Source organism: Rhinolophus ferrumequinum, assembly GCF_004115265.2.
Source record: "Rhinolophus ferrumequinum isolate MPI-CBG mRhiFer1 chromosome 15 unlocalized genomic scaffold, mRhiFer1_v1.p scaffold_54_arrow_ctg1_1, whole genome shotgun sequence".
Classification (NCBI taxonomy): Eukaryota; Metazoa; Chordata; class Mammalia; order Chiroptera; family Rhinolophidae; genus Rhinolophus; species Rhinolophus ferrumequinum.
In genome coordinates, this window is record NW_022680357.1 from 7,080,912 (window position 1) to 7,107,329 (window position 26,418).

At 44.3% G+C, this 26,418-nt stretch overlaps 1 protein-coding gene across 8 annotated transcripts in view; it reads left to right on the top strand.

The window, feature by feature from the left end:
• RBFOX1 (RNA binding fox-1 homolog 1) overlaps positions 1 to 26,418 on the top strand; it is a 1,406,067-nt gene that overhangs the window by 230,265 nt on the left and 1,149,384 nt on the right. For all 8 annotated transcript variants that reach the window (XM_033101485.1, XM_033101490.1, XM_033101492.1 and 5 more), the window contains one exon: positions 9,276 to 9,338. The gene's annotated coding sequence lies outside the window, so the exon portion shown is untranslated. The remainder of the gene's footprint in view (positions 1 to 9,275; positions 9,339 to 26,418) is intronic.

A 26,418-nucleotide genomic window follows, 5' to 3' on the forward strand; every position in this document is an offset into this window, starting at 1 on the left:
ATAGCCGAGACAAATGGGACCAAAGGAAGCCCGCCCTGGATTTGTCACAGGAGGATCCGGGAAGCTCTGCTAAGTGTGGGGTCTTGGAGCTGAGTGTTGAAACCACATGGGGTACAAACCATTTTGGGAGGGTCACCTTTCTCTTCAAGTCCCGCTCCTGGAGCCTGGCGATTGCAGGTGACACTGATCCCTCTCTGTTATCATTTCCATACAGTGGAAGTAGCAGAGCTTCCTGTGTCCCATTTCTGCAGAGGTCGGGCCTCTCTCTCCATCTTAAGTTCTTTATGTGAGGAGTTGAGTGGTTTCTACACAGATGAGATTCTTTGGTCTCCTTAATACCAAGTGTGTGCCAGGCCCACTCCAGACACTGATGGATCTGGGTACAGTCAGCTCACGTGAACCCAGGAACATTTGCTGAGAAGCCTCATTTTTCTTGACGGACAGAACTCACTCGCCATGTCTATGACAAGAAGCATTTTCCTCTTTCAGACGATTTTGTGCAACTCCAGTAATCAGCCAGGAGTTTATCCGTTTCAGCCAGTCTTTTATCATGCAATCTAAGAATCTGCAGGAATGAAAGATCTCCCCTTTCTCTGATTTACTTGGCACTGACCCCTGGTCCCTCTAAGGACACATCACAGGTCCCAGGAAGTCCCCCCTCTCCCACCTTTAAACAGTAGAAGTGTGGACTTCTCTAGGTTTGTGGAGGGATTGGCAAAGGAAACTATTGCAGGGAAATTGAGACGGGAAGCTGATGCTCACCCCTTTTCTTCTCGCTAGAACAGAGCCACAAGGCCCCACCCAAAAGGCCAAACTAGACAACATCTCTGTTTTTAAAAAACGATCGGTACACCAGATACTGGTTGACAGTGTGAACTCTAGAGCCACACAGAAGTGGGCCTGGGTCCTGGCTTTGCTGATAACTAGTGCTAAGATCTGGGGCAAGTTCCTTCAGACGCTTTTTAAAAAAATTAATAATTAATTAAGTAATTTGTTTTCCAATTACAGTTGACATTCTTAAATGCCTAGCTCATCATCATGAAAAGGGAAACAAGAGATGTTGTGCCTGGAGGGGATTTTGTAAGTAAATGCCTGGTCCATGGCACATGCTCAGTATTGGGTAATGATTACAACAGTTGTTATTTATGTATTTAGATCTGTGTGAACTTGTATATGAATCTCTGTCGGCCTTCATATCAGGGGACAGCAATCTCTTGTTCTATAAAGGGCCAAGTCGTACATGTGTTTGGGTTTGTGAGCTGTGGAATCTGTCATAACTACACAGCCGTATTGTAGCAGGAACCCAACCATAGGTAGTACACAAGTGAAGAAGCGTGACTGTGTCCCAGTAAAACTTTATTTACAAGACCCTGTGTTGGATTTAGCCCTCGGTCCATAGTTTGCCGATGTCTGATCCAGATGGAAGGCTTCCCGGGCACAGCTGCCTGGGCTTCAGCAGCCTGCCCGCATGGCCGGGAATGGGTCTTGACTTGGACAACTCAGTCATTGAAACATAGGAGGTCTGACAATTAAGTTTGTGAACTCATCCTAGGAAAAGTACCACACACCTCATTGCTGAATATCACTACAGTCGCCTTCTAAGTACTCCCCTTGGGAAGCTATGCACCGACGCCAGTGCCTAGTCCACCCTTCAAAGCAACTTTGGAACTCTTTTTCTGGAATGGCCATCAGAGCTGTTGTCGTATTACCTTTGATGTCCTGAATGTCATCAAAATGTCTTTCAATATTTCCTTTATCTTTGGGTAAAGAAAGAAGTCATTGGGGGCCAGATCAGGTGAGTAGGGAGGGTGTTCCAACACATTTATTTGTTTACTGGCTAAAAACCCCTCGCAGACAGTGCCGTGTGAGCTGGTGCATTGTCGTGATGCAAGAGCCATGGATTGTTGATGAAAAGTTCAGGTCGTCTCACTTTTTCACGCAGCCTTTTCAGCACTTTCAAATAATAAAATTGGTTAACTGTTTGTCCAGTTGGTACAAATTCGTAATGAATATTTCTTCTGATATCAAAAAAGGTTAGCAACATTGGTCCAACAAGTTCGCGAACTTAATTGTCACACCTAGTATGCAGTAATTCACAGAAACTCACTGAAACTAGGCTCAGCCCGTGGGGCACTTCCTTGGGAAGACACATCTGTGTCTCCTGCTCATCCTCAGTGCAGGAGGTTAAGCAGGACGTCTGGAGTGGATAACAGTCAAGGCTGCGGTGTGGAACCCGGGTGTCAAGCTCTGCGTGCTCTCTCCCCTTCACTCTGTGTGGGTCTCCAAGGGATACTTTTTTGACTCTATGCCATATTTCAAGGGCCTAGTCTGGGCCGAGCCATAGGGACACCTGCCCCCTGGTTACACAAGAACTCGATGATGTTTTCCAGCTGACAGCACATGCCTCTTTTCCCTCACTCTATACCCAGAAACTTTTACCTTTATAGAGATTGAAATAATCAGGTCTCATGTGTATATTTTCTCTCACAGAGTTACTATCACATGCTTTAAATTCAATGTCCTGTCTTATGTACTTGGTGGAAAAAATAATATAAATACACCTTGAAATTTCCCTAGAGTTCAGCTTCCCTTTTCATACCGGGTCTCGCTAAAGTTTGGAGCAGAATAACAAGAGCCTCGTTGCCTCATATACGCCCTGTTGTCTCTGGCGGGTTCAAATACAATATCACCGAGAAGGCCTTGATGCCTTTGCTCTCTCTGGCCTTGAATCTGAGAGTCTAAGGATGTCTTTGGAGTATGCACAGCCGAGTCTTTTTGACAGACAGTGCAAATTAAAAGATCCGGTGCGGCCCAGGAACCAGGGACCCAAACGTGGCCCCTGGGTTTTCATTTACAGTTCGGCAGTGCAGACACAATTATTGCTGACAGAGGCTGGTGGCAGAGTGCGTGTGACAGGAGGCTCATGCCAGCCCGTAATTGGAAGGATTATTTTTAATCAGGACATACCCCACAGCCCAAACATTAGAAATCTCCTGTAAGGCCAAGCCAGGAAATTAAACACACCAGCAATAAACCTCAGAGGAGGGTGGCATGTGGGGTGTTATATCGTTAGTTTCTCCAAACTCCCCGGAGCTTCGAGTAGAAGTTGGTTTCCATAGGGAGGGAGACTGGGAAGAATCTTTCCATGGAGAATCACAGACCCTGTCCCCGCGCCCTTGCTGGATGGGTGAGTACAGGCGAATTAAATGCAGCAGGCAGAATAATGGATGCTTATTGCATTTCGACGCTGTGACCAGTCAAATGTAAGCCTTGGAGTAACAACTACGGTTGTATGTCATCAGGAAGGGGAGGACCCCATTCATTCTTCATTTTCAGACACCGTACGTGATTTCTGAAAGATCTGAAACCTCCTATGTGCCAGGGGTGATGGTGGCCACTAGTATGCCTCGGCTCTGCCGTCACAATTATCTGGATAGTTTTACCTATTTGGCAAGATTTTGCAAAGGACCCTCGGACTTTATTGGAAAGACTGTTGTTGAGCAGATAGGCCCAGGTGTTGGGTGCCTGGCAGGATCAGTGTTTATCAAGTAGCAAAGCCAGGTAACGGCATAGTCCTCACACCACCCCTCGGAGAGAGGCATGATTATCCCTACGTGATCGCTAAGAAAACGGAGGCTCAGAGAAGCCAAGCAGTTGGCCCAAAGTTACACAGCTAAACGAATGGGAGAACTGGTTTTGAACCCATGGCCTGTGGCCAAAATCTACATAGTGCTGTCGCTCCTGAATGAGGCAAAGCACAGCCCGGGGCTCTCAGGTGCTGACCATCCAGTGGGGAGGATGGACATAGAGACTGCGGACAGTGAGTGCTCCGAGACTGATGGGATTCCGAGTGTGGGAAAGTGGGGGCTTTCCACTGTGCATGGGGAGGTCAGCTGGGGTCAGTGAGGGCTTCCCAAGGATGCAGAATGCATCCATGTTTCCCAGGCAGACAAAGAAGGATACGTACATGCTTACCAGGGAAGGGAACCAGAGTGTGGGGCATTCGGTTTGAGTTTAGAACTCTTGGCTCTTGGATTTTGATCTTGTTCCGCTCAGTTAGTTACATTGAACAAATATAAGGGGCAGAAAAGGGATATTTTGGAAATACTCCACCCAGAAACTGGCAGCTGACATGGGAATGGGTAGGATGCAGAGACAGATGACGTGGAAGAACAACTGACAGGTCTCGAACCATCCTTGCTGCGTGGAATCCGCTGTGTGGTCAAGGTGGGACGTGGCGTGCTCGCCCGCGGCTCTCCTTAGAAAACAGGCCACACACTTACAGGAAGGAGACGTGCTGGTTCTGCGTCTGGAGCTCAGGGAACTTGGATCTGCAGCAAACCCACGGACACGCAGTCATCTGCATGGCCCAGTGCAGCCGATCTCGGCACGCAACCGCAGTAGTGGTCACTGGTCAGCAGTCTTGGGCTACAGGCTGAGAGTCACGGGGTTTCCTTGGGGCTGCAGAGCACGTCCTACCCTGGCTTGCTGTCCTCCCATCGCAGGTGTGATCGGTGCCAGTCAGTCCACACTCCGCCATTGCCAAGTCGCACAGGAAGAGTCTGTATGGCACTGGCTGCCTTATTCTGTGCTGATGTGACTTCAGGCCCCTTTCAAGGACAGTGAAACTCCAGACACCTGGGGCTACCGAGACATTTGGAGAGAGTGTCCCCCAGCACAATCACCGATGTGGTCCAAATACAGCGCGCTTTTCTGAATGCAAGGCTGGCAGAGGACCCCTCGCCCCCCAGCTGGGTGAGACGCCACCTTTTAGACCAGTGTCTTACTAGTAGCTCTTTTCCTGGCGAGCAACTGAAACCCACTCAGAGTAGCTCAGAAAAAGGTGGGGAGGGATACTTATTACACAGCACAGGAGGAGTCTCAGCTCTGCGAGGCAGGAGAGGTGATCAGTCCTGTGAGGGACCTACATCTTGCACCTGCACCGCCACGTGAGCAGGTAACAAGGTGGCCCCACCCCCGCAGCAACTCCCCTTCTCCACGGTCCCTCCACTCGTGCCTGTGCTCTCTGCGCCATTCTTCTGGCTCCAAAGCCTGGCCTCGTCTCTTCTTCCCTGAACACGTGGCAGAGAACGGTGACTGCACAATACTGACTGCTCAGTTCTAGCAGCTAGTGGACACTGAGCGGTGCCTTCCAAATTCCTGGAAGAAGTTGGAGATGGGGGCGGTTTCATCCTCGCTCGACACAGCCCTAATGGAGCCAGCATCGTGTCGTACAGATGATTTCTGGGGTGACTAGGGGGACAATATGACTCTTAACGTTGCTGCATAGTCACCTGAAGTGTGTCTGAAGTTAGCAGTGGGGTGAGTAAGCTTATCTGTCCTCCCTCCTTTTCGTCCTTTCTTCCTTCCTCCCTTCTATCCCCTCTCCCTCCCGCCCTTCCGTATTTCCTTCCTTCAGCAAGTGTTTATCAAATGCCTCCTCTGTCCACAGCAGTGTGGTCAGAGCTAGAGTTAACATGGTGAGCACACAGACCCAGCCCCTGGCCTCGTGGAGCTAACATACTGGTGAAACAGGCAGACTTCAATCAAATCATCTGTAACTGACTGTTAACAATAGCTGTGATATGTGCCATGAAGGAAGGATAGTGGGTTCCTGAGACCAGTCGTCGGGGTTTCCATCAGGAAGGAAGAATGAATGTGAGGTGACTGAGTGTTAAGACCATCCCCAGGTCAAAGACGCAGCTGATACAGCTTCCCTGTGGCTCGTGGGGGATAAAGTATGATCCAGAACTGGGAGGTCGCTGGGGCTGGTACAGGGGTCCAGAGGGCCGGGGTGCCCACCCCCTAATACAAAAGACTGGAGCTGCAAGCAGAAGCACACCATGTGGGATGACAGGCTGTGTCCCAGGGCTTGGCTCTGTCCTGCATAGAATGGGAAGCCATCGATAGAGGGTTTAAACGGTTAAGTCACGTGGGCACATTCACGTTCTGTAAAGACTGCTCTGCCAGCTCCGTGGAGGGAAGAGAGATGTAGCATGGAGACAGGGAAGATCTCAGCAGCCCCTTGAGGTCCTCTGTGCGAGGAAAGCCATGAGGCTGCCCATGCCAGAGCCTGTGAGAATAGAATTGTTGCAGTAGCCGGCCCTGTTTAGAGTCCGAGTTAGAAACTTACACTGCAGGCCTAGGGTCATCGACTTCAGTGACTCGGAAGTAATCGGTTCGTGATTTTGTGCATCCATTCGGATGGACCGCGTGAGCATTGCCCTCCACTCTGCCTGACTTTGTTCCCAGTCCTTCTGCCTTTCCTTCACTTGCAGCTTTTTTAGCTCCAGCAGTCTCAGGATGATGACAATTCCGTCCAATCCACTGGGGCCCAAGTTTTTCCCTGGTTGCAAATTGCTCTTCAGGTAATCTGCAAGAGGAATTGCAAACTCAGGATGACCTTAGTATTTTTATTTACTTATTTTTTTTAACTGTATCACTCCTCTGGAACGCTAGAAAACATCTTTGATTTTTCTTGCTGTCTGATGCCATTGCTAACGACTATTTCTATCACTACCTTGTAACAACGGCTCTCAGCCTTTGTTTTTATAAAACCACCCACCTGGAGGATTTGACAGATTCTTATTAGTGTAAAAGGGAACAGGTTTAAAATTCATTGCAATGGCAGGTTGGATTAAAAACAGATAGAAAGGTGTGGGCATAAAGCTGATACGGACATGCTATTAACGTTATCATCTGGACACCAAGTATGAGAGCATCAGAGAAGGCCATGATGCTCAGAGAAAACCACTTTTTGGCATGAAGCTCCATGCCCTTCCTTGGTGCTGTAACACTTTAGGTCAACGAGGAATGCTTCTTATGCTACCCCGTGTCCTGAGCAGCTGCTAAGTGGCTGGGTGCTGTGCCAGGTGATAAGGCTACTGAGTTGAATAAAACATTGTCCTCACCTTCCAGGAGTTCAGAGCCTGGGCAGGCCGAGTCTACAGTGGGTTAGAGAGAGCATATACTCTTGTTAGGAGGGAAGGATATGTGAAAGGCCACCGAAAACAATTCAGTCCAGCAGAAATGAAAGGGTCCGTGAAAGCTGCAGAGAGAAGTTCACACTTGGGTTCAACTTGAAGAATGAGTTCAGATTGGCCCAGGTGATGGATGGGCAGTTCAGGAAGAAAGATGTCACCAAAGGATTGGAGGTGTGACAGCCTGTGTCTTTTACCGTTGCGTATGTGAACGGGTATCAGGTTGGAGGAAGGGACTGGACAGGAGGAGGAACAGGAGTTAAGAAGGTCGACTCTGACTGTAGGAGCTGTCATTTTTTAATAAATAAGAGGATGCGTGTAGATTTAAAGACAAAACCTATGATATACGACGGATTCAGTAAACTACTCTTACTACTGCTGTATGTCAATGACGATGACGACAAGAAGAAGAAGAAGAAAGCGACAACACAGATAATTCTCCATAGAGAATTCATAGAAGATACACGTAATGTGCCTGTTCGTTTCCTAACTGTTCTAACTTTTCTTCCCAAATCATGCTCTTTCTCCTCACCTGGTTACATTCTTCTAGTGTCTTTACAATTTCAGCTTTATTGTCACATCCTTGGTAAAGCGTCTCCAACCTCCCTGACTGTGCTTTGTCTCCCCCACTGAGCTGTAGGTACCACGGGGACAGTGCCTGGGATAGAAAAGGGCTAATAACTAATCTCCTTTAAACAGCATTGACTTGGTGCCGAGGATAATGTCAAGTACTTTACAAATATTCACTCTTAATACTCACCTCAATTTTTGAGGTAGGTATTTATTTCCATTTTATAGATGAGGAATCTGAGACAAAGAAAGGTGTCTTGTTCATGGTCATAAAACCATGAAGTAGGTAGTGGAGCCACGGATAAGTGGAATGGATGGGTGGATGGATGGATGGGTGGGTGGGTGGGTGGGAGGGTGGATGGATGGATGGGTGGATGGATGAGAACTGTCGTTACCAGCCTCACCACTTCACAGCTGTGTATACTCTCAGGCCTCTCCAGACAGAGGTCTCTCTTTCCAATATTTTGGAACCACTTGATGTTCTCAGATATTATAATTTATCAACACCAGTGAATACAACAAATGTGAAGTTAAAACAAACCAAAACAAAAAAGGTCCATCATATTAAGAAAGGGGGGACGCATTTTCTAAATAGATAACTACAAATAATAATTAAGCTCTGAAACTTGAGTTGCATTGAGTTGGGTTATAAGTTGTATCAACACATTATGGGAGTAACTGAAAGAACGCCTGATGAAGATTCTAGAATGCTGCAGACCAGTCCCATTTGTGCTACTTAGGTTTATCCCAGGGAGGAAGCATGTCAGGGTCAACTGCCTTGGGTATAGGATGCCATCAGTGTCTTTCAGGTCTATTACCAAATCTTGCCTTTTCTCTGGTTGGTGATGACCTATCCCCAAATCACTATCTTATATGAGATTATAATGGTCATTTGCAGTTCAGGCAATATTTGGTTTATTTAAATATGAATGAAAATGAATCTTACTCCTTCTGATTGGATGACGATAGCCATGTTTATGAAATTTATTGGTGGGGCACCTTCTGTCACAGTTTTACTCATTGCAAATGAACTTTAGCTATCATAGGATTGGGCATTACAGAATCTCGGAGTTCTAGATTTAAAAGGAAATTTAGAGTTGATTTCATCCCACTTAGCTCTAGGCAGGAAAATCCACAATAATATTTCTGAAAGCTTGTCCTCCAGTCTTTCCTTGTCCCCATCCTATGACAAAGAGCTCACTGTGTAACACAAGAGTACAGCAGGTCTTCGAATAATGTTATTTTCATTCCGTTAGAATGTTGATGAGATGCTGTGGGAACTTGTTTATATCAACTTGCCTGTGGTAAAATTGGTTTCCTTATACGTCGTTTTGCTTAAGGTAGCAGAACCTATTAACAGTGTTAAGTGAGGTCTTACTGTATAGCAGAGTGGTTCTAAACTTGGTATCCATCAGCCCAAGTTCAAATCCAGGGTCCTCCACCTCCAGGCAGACTTGTTTGAGCTGTCTGAACCTGAGTTTCCTCTTCTGCAGTAGAGAAAATAGGGACATCTTCCTAACCTGAGTGTAAAAGCATTCCATGAAAATGTATTTACAGACTTGATCGTAGTCATTTTCACCACCACTGTCACTCATTGTTAAATTCACAGCGTGGTCAAGCATCTATTTTAGCGGTTAACATGAGATTATTCTGACAAAAAAAGATGCAGACACAATTCCAGAATGCATTCCTCGATGTTAAAGTCTTCCCTCTCTTCTTTCCTAGGAAACTGCTCAGAGAACTCATGCAAGTGGCACTTACAGTTTCCTTGATCGGGCTCAGCATTCAGTAAGTACCGACCGCTTTTGAACATTCATTACATAAATGCATCCATTTCTTTGATCGTGTTCACGGTGGAAAGCTCTCTTCTGCCAGCCTGAAGTTCCCACAAACACTTTGCTGCCTGTCTGGGTCTTTCTTTTCTGTAAGATTCCACTGGATTCAGAGATGAGAGGGGAGGGTTTGCTGGTAGAACCCCCCCCCACCCCCACCACCACAAGGAACATCTGAAATGTGTGAGAGCATGGTGGGTTAACCCTGCTGTTGTTACTGGCTGGGAGTTAAATGTGCTTTTGTTTTCCTCTTGTTCCCTAAGTTTTTCTCATTAGGAGACATTTTTGTCCCCTTCTCTCAGTCACATGACCCTGAAAAGTAGAAAGAAATGCCAGGAAACAGATCAGTTGGTGAGACCACTTATTTCTTGAGGCATGTAAGAACAATTAATTTTGCTCCTTTTGAGCCAGAATGCATTACTGCTATGTAAAAATTACTGCAAGAACGAAATTCTGTACCCGAGGATGTACTAGGGTACGTTTCCGTACTAGGGTACATTTTAGACATTTCACTGGTTTTTAGCAAGTAAGCACTTTCCGCCGTCTGCCTTTCTCATCGTGCATAAGGACTTCATTTTTGGTGAAGCCAGCAGTACTGTGTCCAATTTCTCCAACTCTTACTTTATACCGTGCATTAGCGATGGTACACAGACCTCCATATAATCTCTGACATCAGCTCTCCTTGCCAATAGTTCAGTCGGCGAACAACTTGCTTTATGAATAAATCTGTAATAATTCAACAACAAATATGAAAATTCGAAAAGGCTAACTAAAGGAAATATTTATTTTTTTTCAAGACGTAGCTCCTCCTAGATTGCAGAATTTCTTAATGTATTCTGCTTCTGAGAGTCGTGCAGGATCATTTGATGTATGAAATATAATAAAGGGGCAGGTAGAATTGGCGGCTGTGGGACTCCAGGCCCAGGAGAGGTTGATCAAAGGAAATTCTTTTGCCCTCCGTGGTATTGCATGGCTCCCTCACTGCTGTGGAATTTGCATATGTGAATGGAGAGAAGAAGGAGGGAATGGGAACAAATAAAAGAGGTGGTGTATTCGCTGTTTGCTATATCAGAATGACTTAGTGTAACCCTGATCAGCTAAAGCTTGTATCACACAGGAGATTAGACCCACAGCTTTTGTTCCCAATAATAAAGGAAATTTTACGTCTAATTCCCTACATGCTACATCTGTCTTGTAATGCCTTTGAAGTTCAGACTGCAGCATTTCCTGAAAATTGTGAGATTTTGTAAGTGAAAAGGAGGGGGCTGTTTGGCGGGCATTCTGTTCAGATCTATTGGGTGTACCGTTAAATAGGCATGTAACTCCCTCTTTTTCTGTTTCAAGCAGTATCCTCCTAGCCACCTTTGTGGTGCTGGAGCAGGGGAGGAATGGAGGAAAGAAGGTTTCAAGGCTGGATTTTCAGATTACACGTGACCCTCCCACCCTTGTGTCCACCTTTTCAACATCATACAAATTACTGCTTCTCCGAAAGAAATGCATGTTCCAACCCTGAATTGGGGCCGAAGTTTCTAACCTAGGGGAGGTACTGGTCCCCGAGATAATTAGTACAGTGTTGTAAGGAATGCATGTTAATTTGTCTTTGGATATGGTATTTCCATATCGACATTGCAGTCTAAAGAGAAAAAAAAATATTAATTTGCTGCTCCAAACCAGTGTGCAGATATCTGATAATTTAAAAAAATGTAAAAAAGGAAGAAATGGAAAAACTCCTCATTGGGGACGTTAGAGTGGCTGCCCAATCTCTGTATGCCTAATAGATTTTGATGCTTTCCGTGTGATCAAAGCCTCTCTGGTACAGTGAGTAGCAATCAACCTCCGGGGCCAAGAGGTCACTTCCCTTAGAACAAAGATGGAGTTCTGAGAGGTTGCCTGGTTACCAGGAAAACATGATCTGGCATTTCTGATGGCCTTATGCTCAGGCCTTGTGCCCTCTTCACCAATAACATGTGTGGTACGTTGTGGGTTAAGAAACTGCTCCAGTCCCTCAGGGGATTTTTGTGGGAGCAATGGCTGCAGTTGGAATTTGCTCTTATCTAACGTCATGCTTGTATTGGTGTTGTGGCTAATGTCTTACTTTGGTCTGAGTCAAGGTTTTCATGGTTCCATTAGCTTCAGAAAATCAATGTTCATTCACTGCTTCCAAAGTCTGGTTATCTTTCATTGTTTCCTTTTTTTCCAGAATGTTCCATTTCCATTGGGGCTCTTTGGGCATAGATTGGCCAATGTCCTGGATACAGGGGAGTCAGTGCAGGAACCAGCGTCTATGTAGGATTCTAGTTCTTACGTCCCTATCTGATCTGTGTGCCAAACAAAAGGAAAGCGGCAGGAAGCTGGTGGAATAGGATTATTGGTAGAACTTCAGCCTCAGAGTAATTTCCTACGGCTTTTAGCTGCCAGTGGAAGCCTGCCTTGACTCTACCTCCTCTCAGGTTCCACTAGCTACTGCATCAAAATTATAATTAGTTCACTGAGCAAAAATTTATTTAATGTTCATCTTTTTCTTTAGTCCACCATTGTCCAGTAGAACTTTCTGTGGTGACAGGAATATTCTCTCTCTGTGCCATGAAGTCTAGGAACCACTAGCCAGATGTGGCCATTACACACTTGAAACGTGGCTACTGCAACTGAGGAACTAAGTTTAACATTTGTATTTATTTTTCATTAAACTTAAATAATGTCATTGGCTAGTGACAACCTACCATATCGGACAGGGCAGTGCTGGGCTAGAGACCCTATGGGTGCAAAGGCCAGGTCTTCATTGTCCTTGCTTGTGTGCAGGCTTGTACCCAGCTGGTGTCCACCAGGTGGGTGTTGGTCAGTATGCTGCTGCTGTCCCAAAACCCCGAGTGTCTTCCACCACTGCAATTCCATGTGCCTTCTCCCACCACATGGACCCTTGATCCAGAACTAAAGGGTTAATGGTCCTCTAATGCCACGGCGTGTGCCACTCTTAACTGGTTGGTGCCTGTCCTATGCTGGTTGTTAAACAGTATCTAACCTCTGATTATATCCACAGCATCTGCTGTGGTGCTGGCCCACACATGGTAGGCCATCCATACTTGGTGGACATAGTGATGGGCAAACACGTGGTGGGGGGGCGGGCATGAGGAGATAGATGATGGAGGCATCTGACTTCTGATGGGGTACTATGTAAGTGGGAGAAACAGAATTGGCATTAGATAAGACACCAGGCTGGGTCTCCTTGATGACTTTTTGTCCTCTAGTTACCACTCGATATTCTACTAAGCTTTTACCTCTGCTTTGTCAACTGTTAGGTCTAGAATAACAAGCTCTAAGTCTGTCACTAAATTCCATGCCATAGGCAGCACAGATGGCTACACATCTTCACTTACTTCTGGCTGTCATTTCTGACTCCAAACGCCTACAATCAGACCAAAGCCCACTCACTCACCTATGGGCACCTACCTTTCTCTCCCCAGGTACCCCGGTCCCCGCTTTAGTCATCGCTGACTTAGTCTTATTCTTCGTCCTCCACTAAGAAAACAGTGAGTCTTTGATCCAGGCCTTTGAAAGACTTCTTTCCGTTCCCTCTGTTGGCATATCCCTCCGGGCACTCCTTCCTCATGTGGCTGTCAACCTTCCCAAGTGATCTTCATGCCAAAAACCACCTTGGTCTTTCTACCCGTGGTCCCATCAGCCGGGAAACCCTCCCCACTCTCCTAGTCTACTCTTCCAGTGGCTCTCTGTTAAGACTCTCCTGATAAATGAACGTTTCCCTATGTCCTCAGTTTCTTGATATCCCCTTTTAGGATAAAGAATAAACTGTATCTGTTTTCAGTGTGGAAGGTTGACCCCGTGATAATATTTGTAGACTCTGGAGCTCAGTGGAGCAGGAAAGAGCAGAACAGTCTAAGGGTGAACAGAAACAGAAAGAGCAATGATTATCATCCAAGGAGGTAGAATTCTACTGAGTTAAAAAAAAGAAAAAATATTAGCTGGAAATGGGAGAGGTCAGGTATCGGTTGGAATACAGGAGGGCAGGAGAATGAGAGGAGTGACATAAGAGCATGAATTTAATGATGGCTAGGCCTAGGGTGGGATCCATGCCAGTTGCATTTGGATTCCCATGGCGTAGAGGGCACTCGGAATGATGCTGTCATTTGGTAATTCTCATGGACCTTCCCATTTGCTTTGACACTTGACCAACCACCAACCCCCATCATATATTCCCATCCACACATTCCACACGTGTGTCTCGTCTCTCTTAAGCTGCTGCATAGCAGAGGTGTGTTACATGCTTCCTTCTCACCCTACCTCCCCTCTGCTAGATCAGGAGTCAGAGTCCAGGGGATCTTTTTGATTTAATGAGTAGATGAGAATGAAAGGCGAGAGTGTCAGCAGAGAAATGAAAGAAGAAAAGCATTTCCTTCTGCTCTCTTATTGGTGGAAAAGAGGAAGATCAAAAAGAATGGAAGTTACAAGAATGGGTTGTATGATAGTGGATTCAAGCATCATGGGTGAAGAGGCAGAAGCCTAAGTGGCACCCCACTGCCTGCCTGGTTATTCTCCACCATTTCACCCCGTTTAAATCTGCGTGGCACTCAGCATGCACTCTCATTATCCTGTTTATTACCTGTGTGTTATGTGTCTCCTCCACGGACGGGGGAATCTCTGAAGGTATGATGCATGTCCGTCTCAGTGCTCCGGCCCTAACAACCCAAAAAAGTGGCAAGCACGTTGTATTTCGAATGACTTGTTCAGTTGCATGGATGAGTGCTGTGAGAGATGATCACCGTCTTTGTATTTTGAAACCATTCTTCTGTCATCCAGAAGCCCCACCCATCCTCCCAATCTAGATCAGTCTCTGGAAACTCCAGCGCACCAGGCTGTGTGAACTGACCAGAGGATCTTAACAACAGCAGATTTGGCCATTCTGACTTCACTTTGCTCATTTAAAAAATAAAAAATGATAATAGAGAATTGAACTAGAATAGTCTGTAGCTAAGGCCCCTTCCACCTTCGGATTCAGCGAATAAACAAGAAAGACAGAAACTAGGCCACAGAAGAGAAGGCTGGAGGAAGGTATCATTATCCCAGTAAGGCAGAAGGTGATGAGTTGTGACCAGCGGTGGCCTCTCTCCGTCCCACTTGTGGGCAGAGATGAGCCCGTTGTCTCCTGCGTAAGATAACGCACCAAATGTGATCAGGACAATCTGCTTCTCTTTACTGTATTAATAAACTGATACCGATACCGGCGGACCTCCCCTCTGCCTGGCATTAGAGAGTGAGAGGAAATGAAAGCAGGTTTTGCTGCACCCTTTCTGTTGGTTTGAGCAGCAAAGAGGGGTGTTCATCCATCTCTGTGTTCGTCCTCATTACCCATTCGTCCCCAGTTGAATGACCCAAGGAAAACAGTCACTTGGAGCTTCTGCTAAATCGCTTCACCTAAGCCAAAGATTAGATCTGTTTGCTGTTCCTACTTAACTGTGTGACATGAGGTTGTTTATTGAAGACATTGGTGGACGTGTAGCACTGACCGGAAATCGTGAAGGGCAAGCACAGATTTTGGTGAAATGGCTGGTTAATAAGTTATAGAAACAAGGAATTTGGTTTCTCTAAATGCAGGAGGCTAAGGATTTATTCACGTTTTTGAAAAGCTCCAAAGTAAAAAGATAAACTTTCTCCTGAAAGGAGAAATATTTTGCTGACAGGCAAAATATGTTTTTTAAACCATGTGCATAGTTTCTTTCGAATTCAGGTGATTATGTCCACAAATGAGTATTCTTGCCTCAGAAAGTACCAACCCCAACTGTGTGCCTGGCATACTGTCAGCGCTAAATAAGTGGTAGCCATGATTACTATTATTGTCATTCAGAACAATTCATAACTCCTCTCCTACTGGCTTACCCGCGCGCACGCGTGTGTGTATATGATTTGGCAAGCTGGTTAACTCATTGGATCTTAGTTCCTCTATTTGAGGATAAATTTGCTTGAAAACCTGTATTGTGGTGCATTCCAGCTCATGGTGCTGTGACACTGACGTATAATTCAATAGTCTTACTCTGCAAATGCATCATTCATCCGTTCATTCATTCACCCATTCACAAATAGCTCTTGTACAGGTCACAGACACGGGCCGCTGAATTCATGATAAAATTGTAAGATAAAGTTTAAAATAAACACAGCAATCTAAGTTGTATTCATTATCATGGACTAGCCGATCACAGAGGAGGGATATATGGGGGCCTCAGAATGCAAGGATATGATTAGATCCGTCTCTGGTGTGGGAGTGGGCCAAGATTTATTCCTCTTTCAGGTCAAGTTTTCTCTTCCGTATTCCCGGGCCATCTGTTTTCCTTTGCAGGCTGGCTGGCCTTCCTCCTGGACCTTCTCACCCATCCCAGAATGGTCTTGCCCTTGCAAGGAGTCTCCTCCCCCAGCAATGCCCACTGATACTGCACAGGGCCGGCCTCTACCCCCCCACCCACCCCCCCACCCCCCCCCCCCCGTGTCCATAAACCTCGCCTCTGTGCAGAATCGACGCCCATTTACAGCTGCTAATGCGTTAATAACAGAAACGTCCCTGGCCGTGACCTACCTGAGTCATTACACACTAATCGTCCAAGGCAATTTCAAGCAGATTGACTAGTGATCAGTGTCCTCCCCAGTGCCCAGGCAAGAGGACACACGGCTGTCTTCACAGCCCCAAGCAGATGGCCCGAGAGCATAATCACACACTCCAGCCGGTGCGGGGCTGGCTCCAGGATGGGGAATCTCCTTGTCTTGCATGCAAAGCTGGACTCTCTCACCTCGGGGCTCTGCCTTTCATTTTGGAACAGAATCCAAGCTCTCCCTGACCTTCCTTGTTCCCGTTTAAAACCTATCGCACAAATAACTCTCTGAAGACCTTGAGGAGACCAGGCTTCCCTGCACCCGAATCATTCTAACATGCACCACCGCCATGAAGCCCACTTTGTGGTGTAATTCCTGTCCACATATGTGGTCTGAAGCTATGGTTATAACAGGCTTGTGACTGGATGTTATGGTTTCTTCCCTCAAGTTCCAGCTTGAACATTTATTTTCATGTTGCCGCATCACCTCCTACAATCGTAATTTTGAGGATTACACAATATGTCATGAGGGTGATGTTTTTTTACTCCTTTGTTATGTAATACCTAAGAGATTTTAGCTCTTTTCACAAACACCACTGTCAGAGTTAACTCAGGACCTCCAGAGTTTTCTTCCTTGGCGTAACTTCCTGAGGATAAATGCCTCTGAGAGGAATTATTCAATCAAAGATATATGTAAGCATCGTTATGAATTTGGATGCATTTTGATAAATCTTTTTTTTTTCAAATGGGTGGTGGTTTTTTTTACAGCCAGCTCATTGTCTCGTGGACTTTGTATTCATAGCTTCCTATGTTTTCTCTGAATCTCCCGGTTATGATGATTCAGATTACTTTTAAGAGGAGCGAGACAATGGAGTTGGAAATATGAGTCAGATGGAATCTTTGCCTTCAAAGAACTCACAGGATAGAGGAGGCAGGCAGATTAGAAGATAGCCCTTTGCTCTCTGACGTGACAATGCCCCAGGGAAAAAGGAACTTCAGAATCCAGGGATTCTGGCCCAAGGCATTCTTTCTGAGACTAGTATAAATGCAAGAACTTCTACGTTTGATTGATCTGAGATGAATGTCATGCTGTTTCTTGACAAGGGTTTAGAGATTCTGGAGATAAGGGATCTGATGTTTCTCCAGTCCCACGTGTCATTGTTTTATATATATATATATATATATATATATATATATATATATATATATATATACACCAGGGGTGCCAAAAAAAACATGCGTATGAGTGGACACTTTGGTCAACGTTGCTCAAGCGTAGTTTGCTGTAATCAGAAGTGTCTAGACACTGATGGTAACCACTTTGAGCACCTCTTATAATTGCAAAAGTCAACGTGACTTGTATTCATCTTTAGTTATCGGTATATATTGAGTATTACCATTTGAATGCAGTTTTTTCCTTTCCTAAAATGTGTGTACATTTTTTTGGGGATCCTCTGTACATAAGCTCATGTCTAAGAACTTTGTTCAATGCATGTGTGCTCAGTCTAGTGGTGTGGCCGTGCACTCCAGTGCACTCTGAAAATTCTGCTGGTAGAAGTTCCTAAAAGTTGAGCATGGCTAGTCGGAATAAGCTGCGAGCCTTTGGCTGTATGTGCTCAATAGACCAGATATTTAGATTCCAATAAAGGAAGTGGTGGGCCTGCTCCAAAAAAAAGCACAGACCTTGAGACCAGTGGGGATTCCAACCCTGCCTCTCTATTGACCACTTCTGTGAATGTGGGAAATTTCCTTAACCTTCCTCAGTCCCACTTTCCTCTTTTGTAATGAGGACAATAGCAACCCCATAGGTTTCTGTGAAGAGTCTAGAAAAAGTCATTTTGCAGAGAGAAGGTTCCATTTGGGAAAAGCCTTTTGGGATGAAGAGTGGGACCCTGAGAGCATGGCTTTGGGAGTGATCGGTCCAAAAGGTAGTCGCAACAATCGTGCCGCATTTTGGTTAGATAAGAGCTGGCAGTGGTTCTGCTGAGCAAGAGGAGAAGAGAGGAATCGAGGTGCTAGGATCCATCCAGAAAGTGGGTAGGAAGCTGCTCCTGTGAGAGGGGAAGTGTCCCAAGGAAATCAGTGACTGTTAGAGAAATTCAGTTTGCTTTGTCACAATCAAATCCTCCACTCTACCCTGTACGCCTTTCCACCCAAGAATAAAAGGAACCCCGTTCTTTAAAATACTTGTAGTTCAAATGTTTTGGAAGTGAGCTATTGATGGAAGTTATGTGACGTGCTGTGTTCCTGCCTGGGTCTGTGCAGTGGCGAGCACGTGTTGTTGTCCTTAGCAAATCTGAGGTAACGGCCAATGTGTTGGAGCGTTTGCACATGGGCCAGGCCTTGGGCCAAGCATTTTGCATGCTTCACCTCATGTCGTCCTCCTCCTGACCCACTGAGATGGGTCCTGCTGATTACTGCGGTTTTGCAGACGAGCAAGCTGACAGAGGTTGCGTGGATCCCTCAAAGTCGGAGGGCACGTGAGAGCTGGAGCTGGGTTTGAACTTCAGCTGTCGTGACTCTAGCGGCCATGCTCTTGACTGCTGCACTAAATTCTTCCCATGTGCACGTCCCTGGGTCCGAGGTACCAATGGGACTGGACTTTGCATCACAGAAACAATGGTTTGCACAGGGATTTGTGGTGCTTAAGATCTCAGCTCATGTCTAGGTTATATTTATAATTCTCCTCCAAAAAGTAGATAAAGTCGGTGATTGGTGTGATTTTAAAAAACTAGACTTTAGCTATGCAACTTTCTTTCCTCTTTCTCTTCTCCATGAAAAGAAATAATGAAGAACACAAAGTACAGAGCACCATGAAAATGCCACGTGAAACGTTCTCTGTGGTTACCAGGGACTGTGCATTAAACGAGGATTCTTGTCAGGACATTCAGCAAAGTGGAGAGCCACCAGGGGCCGCGACTCTGCCCTGGTGACGTCCCACATGCCTGGGGCCTCAAAAGGGTTTGAAGCTCCATCAGGGTTTTAACTGGGTTGCAACTGAAACATCATTCTGAGAAAAAACATAGGTGAAGGACTAACAAGCAAGGAACTGACTTGTGCCTTTGAGATCATATATATATATATATATATATATATATATATATATATGTATATAAATATATGTGTGTGTGTATATATATATAGTTTAATACTACAGATATTCGAATATTTTAATAAAGAGTTACGGGAATAGGGAAGTGAAAGAAGGAATATAACTATTTCTGCTAAAGTGAAAAAGGGCTTATTATTCAGAGCCTGTGGTCCCACCACCGTGGCATGCTGGTGACTGACACAGGTTGCAAGCTTTTCCGCTAAGGCCGTCTCGGCAAACGTGATGCTTTGAGGAGCCTGGGGGTGCCACACCTGCACAGAACTGCTAAGAATCCTGTGCATTTTGTGTCCTCTTCAGCTCCCCTTGCAGCTGGGCCCAGTGTCACTAGCAGCACTCATCAGTCAGGGGACGTCCCCTGCTCCCCCGTGAGAGCATTGAGAAGGGATGTCTCAAAGGTGAGGTCTCAGAATGGGGGCCCCTCCATTCCTGGGACCCTTTTCCTCATCTCTCCCCTACAGGAATTGCTCTCCTGTGCGGAAGCAGGTGGCTCTAGCCATTCTGTCATTCACTCAACAGATGCACATCCCACGCTCTTCTATGTTCAGTCATGGCTCTAGCCTCTGGGGCCAAGGGAGAGACAAGACGAGCAAGATTCCAGGACCTATGGGGCTTGGGTTCTTCAGAGGAAACCAATACTAGAGAAACAGTCCTACAAATATATGCGGAACTACAAATTTGTAGGAAGTACTGTGAGATACACAGCATAAAAATCTGCAGGGTGCGGTCGTTTCCTTTGGCTGATTAGGGAATCGATGTTGAAGCTGAGACATTCTAAGGCGAAGTCTCTGGGGCCAGATAGAGAAAGCCATTTGGGGCTTTCGAAGGACAGAAGGAAGGTGTGGTTGGAGCAGAGTGCTGGGATGGAAGCAAGTGACGGTGGTGGTGGAGGAATGGACGGCGAAGCATAGCCATCAAAGTGCAGATTCCAGATTTTATCCTGAGTGCCATGGGCAGCCCTTATAGATCTGAACAAGGAAGGACCGTGATCATATTTGTGTTTTTGAAAATATTACTCTGGCTACTGTATGGAAGCAGCCTTGGACTGAGGCAAAGTCAAAGCCAGGAGAACAGCTATGAGCTATATTGGAATAGTCTCAGAGGGAGGAATGATATTGGCTTGGGATGGGGTTGTGTGATAGCTATGGGGATGGAAAAAAGTTCAAGGATCCTGGCTGTCAGTTTGTCCATCCATCCATCCATCATCATCGTCATCATCTATTCAGTGTTGCATAAAATCCAACCATTTCTCAAATCTTCAGCGCATCACTGACCACTAGCAGTATGCATTCCGTCTTGCAGAAATCATGAAGCTGTTTTTGTCTTGTTTTGGTTTTTGATTTTTTTTTTCCTGTGCCCCAGGAATGGGTAAATCACATCTCCTTGCCCTATTACAGTTTGCTTGGATGTGGTGCTCCTGGCTCCTGCAGTTCCCTTTGTTGCTGGTTTTACCTTGGATGACACCGTTTGTTTTATAGAAGTTCCTCATGCATTGGAGGCTGACATTCTTAATAGTTCTGTCACCCGTGTTACAACAGGCTGCTGAAAAGATACAAGTGATGCCTGCAGGAGATAGGGCCGTCTCAGCGGTTTGTGTAACACCAATGGGGTGTGAGATAGCAGGAAAATAATTAGTTTAGTTAGATGTAAATGGAAGACGAATGAGGACACCACTAATATGTGGATGCCTGGGAGGACGGGTGACCTGCTTCATTTAAGATTTGAGGAAGAATAATTGAATCAATAGCTCCGAAAATGAAAGCAATATTAGGAGACTTTTATGGCAGCGTATAAGGCAGGAAGAGCTAAATTCAATCAACATGCGTTTACTGACTGCTTATTATGTACCTGTCACTGTGCGAGGCATTTTATTCAAACTAAAAGAGAAAATTATTGCAAGACATAAATGAGACTTTACACTCTCCTTTGGAAGGCAAGATTTCTGAACATATGAATGCTCTAAGCACATATTAAAAGGTTGAGTAGCAATTGTATGCCACATTAACAGGCAAAACTGTTAGTGATAGCAAGAGTAACATTGATAATAAGAGACACGAGTGACTGCGACTGTGGTTAACTTAGTGCAATTCTCTGGTCCTCAGGTCTCTCCTTCATAAAATGTCCCTATCGGAGCATGGAGTGACATTACATCTTCATACATACACACACACACACACACTCACTCATGTGCACAGATGCTGGCCAGGGCTCCTCAGGACTGCACTGATGATATGGCAGAAAACTGGGTAGAGGAAATGCCCTTTAGTTTTTAGGAGTCCATTATTTTAGTGAGTTATGTAGAACCTTCTAGATGTTCAGAGAAGAGTAAGTCAGCATAAACCATGGCATGGACTAGAAAAGTAGAGAGGTGTTGGAAAACATGTCAAGGTAAGTCTTTTGTTGGCTATGCCCACTTCTGTCTATGCAAGTTATACAGCACTTACAATTCAGTGGACTAGCTATGTCTTACAAAGCATGGGCCATTCTAGCAGACCTTAGTAGTTATTTGAAATCATGCTAAAAGTATTCATTGTGTTTCATTATTGACTCTAGGGTCATGCATTGATATTCTGAATGTTCTAATCTTTTAGTCCATGAGTAAAAATGATTTATTACAAACGATTTCAAAGTGGCTTGGAGCCTAGTCAGAATTTTATCATATTCAATAAATATTATGTATTGAAAGTCCACTTCTTCCTGTAGTATACTTTCCATGTTGTTTAAAACTGTTTTCTGCATCTGATATTTCCATTTTTTTGTCCTAAGATTTCTCCACTTCTAGTCTGATTTTTTTTTTAATTCAGTGTCTTCTGAAAATTTCTCTTTATCATAACTTGTCTGTCTTACAGTCTTTTGTGTCATTTGTCTACTTTTTCATTAGTTTTTCATTCTTTATTTTTCAGAGTTTTGTTTATGGAATGGTCCAGCTGTTTCTTCCCATTGGAAAACTCTGAAAATTTTAAATTAAAACAAACAAACAGAAATGAATACAGACATTTTCCTGTATGTTGCATTAAGTTTAAAACAGGTAACACCTGTTTAAATTTATATTCATAGGCATTGTAACTTGGTTTTTAAAATATAGTCTATAAATGAATACTTAGAAACCTGTAGAGATTTCCTAAAAAAAAAAAAAAATACTGTTTGTCGCCTGTCAGTTTTATTATTTATCAATTCATAGGCAAGTGAGTTTTTTCATATCACTAGGTGATTTTCAACTTCCTCCCTTTCTGGGGAAAGAAAGGACCACCACTGTATGAGGTGGTCCTTAGAAGGGCATAACTACTGAAAACCTGGAGGACTAAAGAACAATCACACTGAAATAAAATTATTTTTAGAGTGGGAGAGTAGGAAACAGGACGCTAAAACTCAGAAGGATTTTTCCAGCGATAGATTTTATCAGTGGAATAGATTTGCCTTGATTAAAGAAGGAAATAAACACTTGGAGAGGAAACGCAAGTGTTACGTTAGGGTTATTGAGAAATACTGGCTAGTGGAGTTTAGGAAGACACAGACAACTTGTCGAGAGAAGTAGTTTTATTAAAAGTCAACTGAATCTGCCAGAATGGTCACTGTACACTGAGAAATAAAACTCAACATCCCGTGGATTGGGGGACGCTCAGATCTGGGTATCTAGATCGGGTCTCGAGGAGTTTTGTGTTTGGCTTAGTGAAAGAAGACTCTAGAAGAGGTTAGGCAAATAGATTTCTTGCTTGCCAGTTCTGATTAGTAAAGGCTCCCCATAGTTTTGTAGAGAAGGACGCATCTGAGCGCAGCAGGAGAGAGGTGTGATTGATTAGCGTTGTCTTCCTGGGGTACAGGAAGGGGTGTGCTAGCACGCGTGCCAAGTGTGTGTGCCAAGTCTTACCCATCGACCCTAAACAGGAGAACATTTTTCCTAGTATTCAGAGAGGGGGAGCTGTGTGCTTCTGGAGACTGTGCCAGACTCCATTTGACTCGGTGAATAAATATTAAGATGATTTCGTTACATATTACTCTCAAGCAAGAGGGAGCGGTGTCATCCTAGAGTCTCGGGAGGAATGCTATAGTTCGTTTGGGATACCTGTTAGTATTTCTAACCAAATTCTTCTGCAACACAATGGTTTAATTGTGGAAAAAATTGTTTAGGGAATTCTCTCTGATGGGGTTTAATTAATTTATGCTGTTGGATTCTGCTGCAGATGACACTGTCAAACACATAGGACAGACTGGGGGGCTGGGTTCCATCAATTTCAGAGAATGGTGACTCAAAATGGAATATGACGGCTTCCACGTCGGTGTTCTCATTTTTGAATTTGTGTGGGCCACAGGTGGAAGGGCTTTACGCTTTGTGCTATTGCATCCTTCACGCATCTCTCTAAGCAAAAACTTTGTCGGAGAAGAGAGCCAGGAGAGGGAGGAAGTTGCGGAGATGTGCTGTTGGCAAATGTATCTAAGGAGAGTGCCATTTCCTTAACCAGCCCTATTAATCATAATACAAATTTAGTAAATATGAACATTTTTAAAAATAAATAAGAGTGGAAACTATGTCACGAAAATGTGTAACCTGCACTGTGCCATTTGGTGTATCTACCATTACTCTATGTACAACCCCTGGTTTTCCAGGGGTATGACGAGCATAAACAGTGGGTAAGAGAAGCAGTGAGCCTGAAGCGGGCAGCTGATGGGCAGTAGGAGCCGCCGTCTTTGATGCCAGCCTCTGACACTTCGCAGCTTCTTGACTTCTTGGCGCTTTGGCTTTCTCACCTGGAACATGGATCAACCAATCAGGAGGCTCAATAGCTGATCTATCCTTAGTCCTATTTGAAGATAAGGAGGACACTGTGACTAAGACAAGTCAAAACCCACAGGTAGTAAGTGTCAGAGCTGGAGGGGACCTTCAGAGCTCCTCCTAAAGAGTCAGCACATCACAGCGTGCTGTGCAGAAGGCTGGACTTATAGCTACAAAGGACTGGATTTTGAGTGTAAAACTGGTGCTCCAGTTTCAGCCTCTTCACACACATCTGCAAGACCTTTGCCAGTTCCAACCTTCCCTCAGCCTCAGTCTCCTCATCTGTGAAAACCACAAGATTGTCTAAAGAGCGGGTGTGAAAATTGAATGCCATGATAAATGTGACAACAGTTTTCATAGCGGAGCATACCATGCAAATGTAAAACAGCAACCTAAGCAAGACCAGACATGTAGCTGCAGAAGAAGGTCAAAGAGGACATGGAAAATCTTTTCGCCCATGAATGAAAATGATCTATCACAAATGATTTCAAAGCTGCTTGGAGCCTAGTCAGAGTTTTATCATATTAAGTAATATCATATTCAATCAATATCATTTAGTGGAAGTCTGCTATGTGCAAACCACTGTTCCATTTTCTTTCATTACTAAGGGCAGCTTACAATACAATCCCTATCCTAAAGGAACTTAAAATTGTATAGAGAAGAGCATTTTTCAATGTGACCCGTTTTTCTTTTCTTTCTTTTTTTTTTTTTTTTAAAAACAGAAGTTTAGAACATTGCTTATTGCTCAACATGGGGCAATATTTATTTCCATGGGGATATTCTAGAAATACTTTATATTTATCTTTATCATGAACTTGTGCGTTCTCAAGAAATGTCCCCTTTGGCACATTGATCCCCTTTATCTCAATCCCCAAAATATCAAAGAAGGAAAACCCTGGGATGTCTGGGCTCCTTCAGTGGTGCATTTAAAGTCAAGAAGGTGAGCCAAGTCTTGTCCATATTCTGCTTCCTGACATGAATGGTGTCTGAGAAGTGACACTGGGTGAGGGATGTGGATTGTTGCCATTTTTGTGAAAGCGGCAAGGTTGTACCAGGGGGATCCGACTTGAAACAAATGTGAGCAAGTGTGGTAGCAAGAGACTCTGCATATACAAGGCATGATCGAAAAATATGGTGAATATTTAAATTTTAAAAATGTATTACTATTGCTGTTAATCCCTCTCAAAATACCCTCCTCACTTTGAGCACACTTATCCCATTGTTCTTACTGCTTTCTGAAGCAGTTCTGGAAGTCCTCTTTTGTGAATGTCTTTAGTTGCACTGCCAGGACTGCCTCAATATCCTGAATCGATTCAAAACATTTTCCTTTCATGGTCATTTTGACGTTGAGGAAGAGCCAGAAGTCACACGGTGCCAGATCTGGTGAATAAGGTGGATGAGGACACCTTATTTGACGGAAATTTTTTATTTGACAGAAATTGCTGTACCAAAAGCGATATGTGACACTGAGCATTGTCATGATGGAGGATGAAGTAAAGACACTCACGAAAGAGGACTACCAGAATGGCTTCAGAAAGTGGCCAGAACGATGGGATGAGTGTGTTCAAAGCAAGGGGTAGGGGGATATTTTGAGGGAGACTAATGGCAATGTGACTCTTACTATAATAAATTTTTTAAAATGTAAACATTCACCGTATTTTTCGATCACACCTCGTATATTGTGGGCCGAGAGTCAAGATCATGAAGGAGTTGAAGTGTATGAACAGGTGAACACGAGTGACTCAGAAGTAATTTTATAAACAGAGTGTATACAGGACACCAGTTTCCTACATGCAGCCCCACAGGGGCCGGCGTGTAGGCTGAGAGGACACGTGCCATAAAGCAGCTGAGGTGTGGGCAGCACTAGACATTTGTATCCAGAAGTCTGTATTCCACATATCAGATAACCTTTGGGTGCTATTATCTATCGGTGACAATAACAAGGTTTCTTCATTTGCCATTAAATATAATATTTTATAAATATCATCTTGACTAGAATGCCTTCCCACTCCAGTACACACATAGATGCTTTTTCGTTGTTCCATAATGATAAGCTTTGAAAGGGATTATATCAATATTACCTATCTCTTATACCATGTTATTACTTTGACAACTCATCATGCTTTCCAGTCTATTAATGTGTTGTCCATGGCAACTCCTGAAGCTACTTACAAGAAAACCAGTTTATAGATTTTAAAACAAAAACTCCAGAGTGTGCCTGGGCAGGAATCTGAATTTTTAACAGGCACGTAACTTGATTTTTATTAATATTAAGGTTTGAAAACCACAGCCTTATACAGATAAAGACTAATTCTCATACAATTGAACACTAGGATCAAAACAAAAAAATTGTAAAACTTGGTCACTGATTGAAATTTAAGTTCTTGCTTTCTTTTAAAACGTACTTCAAAGGTGAGAAATCCCCAGTAGAGGATACCTGGCTGTGTAATTCCTAAGTCATTCCTCTTTTAAGACACAAAATAGCACCTAAGGGACCTGAAAAAGTTAATTCTGTTTTAAAGAACCAACTTTTCAAAGGTGGTGACCATTATTATCATTTATG